Below are 7,902 nucleotides of genomic sequence, written 5' to 3' on the forward strand. Positions count from 1 at the left end.
CAAGATATCTGTCATACGGTGAACTGACTTTGGTGTGTTTTTAATCGCAATGTCGCGGTTAGCAAGAGTCGCCACCGACTTTTCTTTTATCCAATAAGGAAAGGTGGAAAAGAACAGGAAAGACCTTAATTTAGATTCTTAGGTTCGGGAGGTACATTATACAAAGGGAAGGTGTTAGCACCCTTTGTATCCATGGTTATCCATGGGCTCTTAATTGCTCAATCATTTATGTTTTTCTAGTTTGAAAAAGTGTTTGAGGAATGTGTAGGAAATGTTTTGAAAAGGAGAATTTAACTTTGTAATGATTCTTGTATGAATGTATACAAAGTGGTTATCTCGTTTAGTTTTGAAAGTCGTTTAGAAAAATATAACTCGGCAATGATCCTAGTGCGGATGTATGCCAAGTGGTGATTTTCTAAAAAAAAGATGTTTGGACAAGTGTGAGGTGTGAAAAGTATTTTTAGGTTATGAATGAGCAATTAAGGGTTATACCTGTCCGAGGTCTTTTCTGACATTTCCTATCTTTATGAGGGTAAAACTGTCCTTATTATTGAGAAGTAAGTAGTTTTATCCTTTGGATGTAAAAGGGTCATCGTAGGGTCATCGATTGGTCATTGAAGGCAACAGTTGTGAGGATACCTTAGCATTTGAAGGGACTATCATCATTTAACCGTAGGCTACACCGAAGGGTCATCGAGGGACAAAGGCAACATTCGAGGGACTATGATGATTTAAACCGAAGGGTCTTTGCTAAGTGCATCCCCACATTCGCGGGACATGACCGTAATACCGTAATATCGTAATATCGTAGGGTAACAAAGAGAGGTCCGAGATCATTTATTTAAAGGCAAGGTTTTACAATTAATTAGGTAGCCGTCATCAAGTAGGTAATTAGGTCCATGTTAAAACCAATACATTAAGAACAATTAAGCCATTAGGGTGGATCTTCGCCATAAAATTAATACATTAAAATCAATTGAGTAATTCAGAGTGAATCTCCATAAGGGTATCCCACACATAAGGTGGAATACCTGGGCGGCCGTTTCTTCGAGAATATATAAGCCTTTACACAATTCAACACACGAATTAGAGCATCGAGATAAAGCATAATTGAAAGTTGCACCATAAAATAAACACAACAGTCATGAACTCAGGCCAAATGATGCAGCATTATAATAATTCATGATTAGACAAACATAAGATAGAACAACAAGAAAATGAAACAGCCACTGTCCCATTCGCCCCTGCTTTGCCTAGCGAAGGCTTAGCGAGGGCTCGCTCCAGGCTCGCTTAGCGATGTGCTAGCGAGCGGCGACAGATTTTGAGTTTGACAGCAGCATGATGTCCGGAACCCTGACCTTCATGGCATTTAATTATAGGAACAGCATGGACAAGTATTCAGGATATTCAGGCATACTTAAGTGAAATCAGATTACATATCCAAAAACTTAATCATGATGCCTTGCATGTGTAAAGATTATCGATTAAAAGCATAAAGCATTAGTGATACGCAAACCTGTTTGTAACTGAACTTGGTATCGGATGGAGTTGGGCGGCGGTAACTTTGGTGCGGAAGAGCGGCCTTCAGGGTTTCTCTACTCGGAATTCTCTAAGTCGATCTTCAGGGTTTCTCTGCCAGGGTTTCCGTCCGTCTTCCTCTGTGTCTTTTCGTGGCTGAAGCTTGGCTATTTATAGTGATTATGATGACCTAATGGGCTCAGAATGAAGCCCAGAAATTCTGATATTCGCAAGCTTCGCTAGGCGAAGGAATTGCTCGCCTAGCGAGCAAGCTAGTTTGGGCTTTTACTGGATCTGGTGCTTCGCTGGGGCCAGTGTCATAACGAGGGGTTCGCTAGGCGAAGGAATTGCTCGCCTAGCGAGCGAGCTAGTTTGGGCCATTTTCTGGATTGGGCCTGTTGTGAGCTGGGCTTTTGTTCCTTTAATGTCAGTGCCTTGCAGAATAAGTCGGAGTACTTCGAGAAATGTTTCGCAAGATTAATGGGCAAATTTTAGGGTATGACAGCTGCCCCTGTTCAATATTCTTGAACCGAGAGAGTTAGGACGGCGAGTATGCCGTTCGTGGTCTGGAGGTGGAAGATTATTGAACACTAGAATGCCCAAAAATTTGCACTTGTCAACCAGTCTTGATGGAGATGGGCTTAAAGATGCCATCCAGGAAGTTAGACGATATCTGGAGACATGGGTGTCATACCGGGTCATACGCTAGACCGTATAGTGAATCATCCATTATGCTGTCGACTTCGCCGGGGAGTCGGAGTGTGTTATATACTGCTGGGGACAAGGGATCAGAATGGATCATACGCTAGATCATATCCGAATACTAGAGTGAGTTGTTCATTAGGCGGATGACTTTGCTGGGGATGAAAGATCAGAATGGATCGTACGCTAGATCGTATCTGAGTTGCAGAATGAGCCGTACGTTAGGCTGTATCTGACGAAGGTGGAATCAGAATGGATCGTACGCTAGATCGCATCTGAGTTGAAGGTCCAAATGGGTCGTACGTTAGACCGTATTGGAGTTGCAGAATGAGCCGTACGTTAGGCTGTATCTGAAGGAGAAAGTAGTCGTACGCTAGAGTACACCCCGGAATGTACCGTACGCTAGGAAGCATCTGAGGATTTGAAGGTCCAAATGGGTCGTACGTTAGACCGTATTGGAGTTGCAGAATGAGCCGTACGTTGGGCTGTATCTGAAGAAGAAAGTAGTCGTACGCTAGACTACACCCCGGAATGTACCGTACGCTAGGCAGCATCTGAGGATTTGAAGGTCCAAATGGGTCGTACGTTAGACCGTATTGGAGTTGCAGAATGAGCCGTACGTTAGGCTGTATCTGAAGAAGAAAGTAGTCGTACGCTAGACTACACCCCGGAATGTACCGTACGCTAGGCAGCATCTGAGGATTTGAAGGTCCAAATGGGTCGTACGTTAGACCGTATTGGAGTTGCAGAATGAGCCGTACGTTAGGCTGTATCTGAAGAAGAAAGTAGTCGTACGCTAGACTACACCCCGGAATGTACCGTACGCTAGGCAGCATCTGAGGATTTGAAGGTCCAAATGGGTCGTACGTTAGACCGTATTGGAGTTGCTGAATGTCAGAATAGATCGTACGTTAGATCGCCTCTGAGTTGAAGGAGTCATATGTTGGGCTGAATCAGAATGAACCGTACGTTAGGCTGTATCTGATAATATTTGTGGTTGTATTTGCAATGAATGTCTGAGATGGGCTTAAAGATGCCATCATTAGGAAGATGCCAGAATACTTGCCAGAATGGATATCCATCTGGATTCTATCTGAAAAATGTGTCTGAATCTGGGATGTGATCAGGAGGATAATTAACCTGAAAGATCAAGTTAGTTTCATGCTATGTCATGGTGCATGAGATGTTTTATGCCTGCGAACATGGTATGCAGGTGCATGCTATGAAACGATGTAATGTATATGATGCGGAATGAAATAAATGTGAACATTGTATGCAGGTATGTGATGTGAAATGACGTAATGAATGCATTATGCGTCTGAAACGCTCTTCCAGGGGACTCTACTGGGGAAATAAATCTCAGTCTTCTGGTCGGAGATATTTGTATTGATGACCCTGTCTCAGCTGGGGGCATTTGATTTCTGTCTGATGGCAGGGATATTTAACAGAGCCTGGCTGGGGGTAGAAGAGATGACCAATTTGTCTAGTGATGCCAATTTCTTCTGGGGAATAACTGGCGTTGCCGGGGAATCGAATTAGCAACGGATTCATTGGAAAGCATGGTTAGACCTTCTCCTCGATCCTGAAGTCGTATAGTAATTGCTATTACTATTCTAGGCATGCACTTTTGGTAAACATTGACCATCTTCAAATGCATAAATCAATTCAAATTAAATCAATGGACGTTTACACAAACAAAACAGAAAAGTAAAAACAAAAGCATCTTTTTTGGAAATAAAATTGTATTGATTTTGAAAGAGAGCCTATAAACAGGCAATTTGAATACAAGGAGACAGAAATCCTAGTAAGAGGACATTGTCAAGAAAACAAAGAGAAAGCTATGTAGAAAAAGTCCTATTGATATTAGCTCCGCTACTGTCATTATGTCTTCAAGCCTCTCATCTCCTGCTGTCGGATAGAAGTGATTGGCTTGTTCAGTCCCTTTGACTTGGTTGAAGCTGACAGAGAACGGGACATAGTCATACGCTTTAATCCCTAATTTTTGCCTGGACCGCCTTTTCAGGTTTTCAGTCCACCAGGATACCCTTTTTTTGCCCAAGCCGCCTTTTCAGGTTTTCGACTTGCCGGGTGTACATTTTTATATGTTTATCCCTAATTTTTGCCCGAACCCTTTTGGTTCGCCGGGATGCCCTTACTTTTGCCTAGGTACGTCGACCTAGCGGGTCTTTTTTATGCGTAGTATTTTTTGACTATGTCTGCGTTCACGGGATGCGGGAAATCCTCGCCATCCATTGTAGCAAGCATCATGGCTCCACCAGAGAATACCTTCTTAACTACAAATGGCCCTTCGTATGTGGGAGTCCATTTGCCCCTGGGATCACCTTGTGGTAGAATGATACGCTTTATCACCAATTCGCCGATTTGATACACCCGTCTCTTGACCTTTTTGTTGAATGCCTGGGTCATGCGCTTCTGATATATCTGCCCATGACAAACAGTCGCAAGTCTCTTCCCATCAATCAAATTTATCTGATCGAGTCGAGTCTGAACCCATTCATCTTCGTTTAAGCCTGCATCTTCCATAATTCTTAGAGAGGGAATCTGAACTTCCACTGGTAAAACGGCTTCCGTTCCGTAGACTAAAGAGAAAGGGGTTGCCCCTGTCGAAGTGCGGTGACCATGAAGAGCAAAAGGTAACGTCTCATGCCAGTCTTTGTATGTTACTGTCATCTTTTGTATGATCTTATTAGCAACCTCCATGGCATCATTCATTTTTGGCCGGTACGGGGGAGAGTTGTGGTGTTTTATTTTGAACTGCGTGCAGAGTTCAGCAATCATCTTGTTGTTCTTCCGGAGAGGGCAGGTTTCCCAGATGTATATTTGATAAGATCCATCTTAGAAGTCAATAAAGTGGTATGATTCAACATATACTGTCTTAGTCGGCGAGCAGCCCAAGCCAAAGCACAGCAAGCTTTCTCGAGCTGTGAGTATCTTGTTTCACAGTCGATACCTTTTGCTAAGGCAGTGTATGGCATGCTCTTTTCGGCCAGACTCGTCATGTTGCCCCAGCACACCCTATTGAATTTTCTAACACGGTCAAATACATGATTAGAGGTCTTCCTTCAACGGGTGGTATCAGAATTGGAGGTTCTTGGAGATACTTCTTGATTTCGTCGTTCATCATTCCGTACCATCTCTTGATTTTTTTTCCAGTAATTTGCAAGTAGCAGTCAAGTGTGGAATGAATCGGGCGATGTAATTCAAGTGTCCCAAGAAACCTCCGACTTCTTTCTTGTCTATTTCAGTACCCAGATTTGCAATTTCAATTGATTCCTCTTGCGGCTGTATGATCTTTTCTTCTTGTAGTACCAGTCTGGCAAGCTCTCCAGGTACTTCACAATCTTCCTCACTTCCATCCTCGGCTTGGTAGATCGAATTTTCAAAGTCATATGAACAGTAGCAGAACTATTATCAACAGGATCCAGAGTGGATATGGATATGCAATTTGTTACGTGAGTGTGTGCAAGAAAACATAGCTTGTTTGAAAAATGACAGGAAAGATAAAGAGCGCAATATTTGAATGCAAAAAGGTCCATTGATTTATTGAATGTAAATATGCTTATGAAAATGACAAAACCCTTGAAAAATTAGCTATTATGCCCCGGGTATAGACACAATGCTTTGAAGCACTAAAATAGCAATAACAATTACTCCTGACTAAAGGAAATCGGGATAGTGTCTTCAGCCTTCCAATTATTGAGTCCGTCGCCAATTGTTGGGAAAATCCAGCTATCCCAATCACACTCGTTATCAGCATCTTCTACAGCATTGACAGTTTCGTCATGATTAGGCAGAGGGGCAGTGATGTCATTAGGAGTCTCCGGAGGATCAGAGGTAGCCGCCTGTATCTTTCCGCTTCGAATGCCGCTTTCAACATGTTCACCTGTCAATATAAGTTCAGTGAAACCCGATGAGGCAATTCTCAATAGATGGCTGTAGAATGGGCCAGTCAGTGTGCTCATGAACATGTCCACCAATTCTCGATCGGTCATAGGGGGTTTGACTCTGCCAGCCAAATCTCTCCATTTCTGAGCATATTCTTTGAAGCTTTCTTTAGAGCCCATAGTCATACTCTGCAATTGTAGCCGAGTAGGTGCCAATTCAAAATTGTACTGGTAGTGCTTGTAGAAAGCTGTCGCTAAATCAGTCCAGGTGCGGATGTTAGAGCTTTCGAGCTGATAGTACCATTCCAACTGTGTGCCAGCCAGACTCTCTTGGAAGAAATGGATCCATAGCTTCTTGTTAGTGGTATACGGCTGAATCTTTCTCACATAAGCTCTCAGATGCATTTGAGGACAAGATGCCCCATCATACTTAGTGAAAGCGGGGACCTTGAATTTGCGGGGAATGACCACATCTGAGACCAAACCTAAGCTTTTGAAATCCAGACCGGGCGCCTTCTGACCCTCCATAGCTAGCATGCGTTCTTCCAGCAACTTGTACTTGCCATCTTTTGGAGAGTACTGTTCATTCTCGTAATCTTCATCGTCGTTCTCAGGGTTGAAAGGATCAGCATTCTCATCTTCTGAATCTGTCTTTGTTTCCTCTTCTTGATCCTTCGGAATTCGAATCTCGACTCTTGTGGCCTGTCGTTTGAGCCTTCTTCCCGGATTAATGTAACTCACAGGTTTCTTGTCTTCCTTTCTCTCGAGCAAGAGAGCCTTCAGTTCCTCCTGCCCCTTGGATAAGTTCAAGATCATCTCCTGGAGTTGATCATTCTGAGCCTGGAGATCTTTGACAATTTGTTCGAGAGCCATTTTTCTGTTTGGAGGAAAACCGTGAGAACATTGATCCCTTTAGAGTACCTATTATACAATGTTATGTTATGCTATGTAATGTATGAAATGTTTTCAAGGACTTTTGGAATTTAACTTTGCATAAACTACCAAAAAAAAAAGGAAACTTTTTTTTTTTTTTTTTTTTTTTTTTTTACGAAATAGAGCAAAGTTAAATCCCTAAGTCCTCGAAATGGTTAGTACAATGCCATGATGTTATGATGTCATGATGTTAAGTAAATAACAAGCACAAGCAAGTCACACAACAATCATTCCTAAGTTTTAAGGCTTGCATGAGTTCCATAGGTAAGTACCCTCCCCACTGAAGTTTGGTTGGTTCAACCTGTCCTAGAATAGTGACCGGGTTCTAGAACGATCTCAAATCATTGACCTTTCTTTATGTCCACTTCAATGCAACACCAAGTGGTTGACCAAAGCTTCCCTAAAGTCCAATCTCAAAGAGTGTAGTATCGAGTATCAACCAACCCCAGTCGGAACCGAAGTCAGTTATCTCACTACTTCCTAATGGCTAGGATGAGTCAATTAGGGTTCTAAAGGTCTGGTTAATGCTTTGATGACACCACGCGAATGCCAAATTTTTCCTCAAGTGAACATGAGGAACATCAGGACATCCAAAGTGTCACATTAACCGTAGCCATCATTTTAACCATTCCAGTATACGCCGGATAGTCGCGATGATCTATTGCTACTTACCTAAGGTACACTAGATCCGGGTGTAGGATCTTTCACTCAAAAATACCCTTAAAAGAAGGAACACTTTGAAACATAAATGATTTTTTAAGGTGACCTCTCTTTGTTATGTCCCCAGCAGAGTCGCCAGTTCTGTCATACGGTGAACTGACTTTGGTGTGTTTTTAATCGCAAT

This window comes from Lathyrus oleraceus, chromosome 5, assembly GCF_024323335.1.
Source record: "Lathyrus oleraceus cultivar Zhongwan6 chromosome 5, CAAS_Psat_ZW6_1.0, whole genome shotgun sequence".
NCBI classification, from domain to species: domain Eukaryota; kingdom Viridiplantae; phylum Streptophyta; class Magnoliopsida; order Fabales; family Fabaceae; genus Lathyrus; species Lathyrus oleraceus.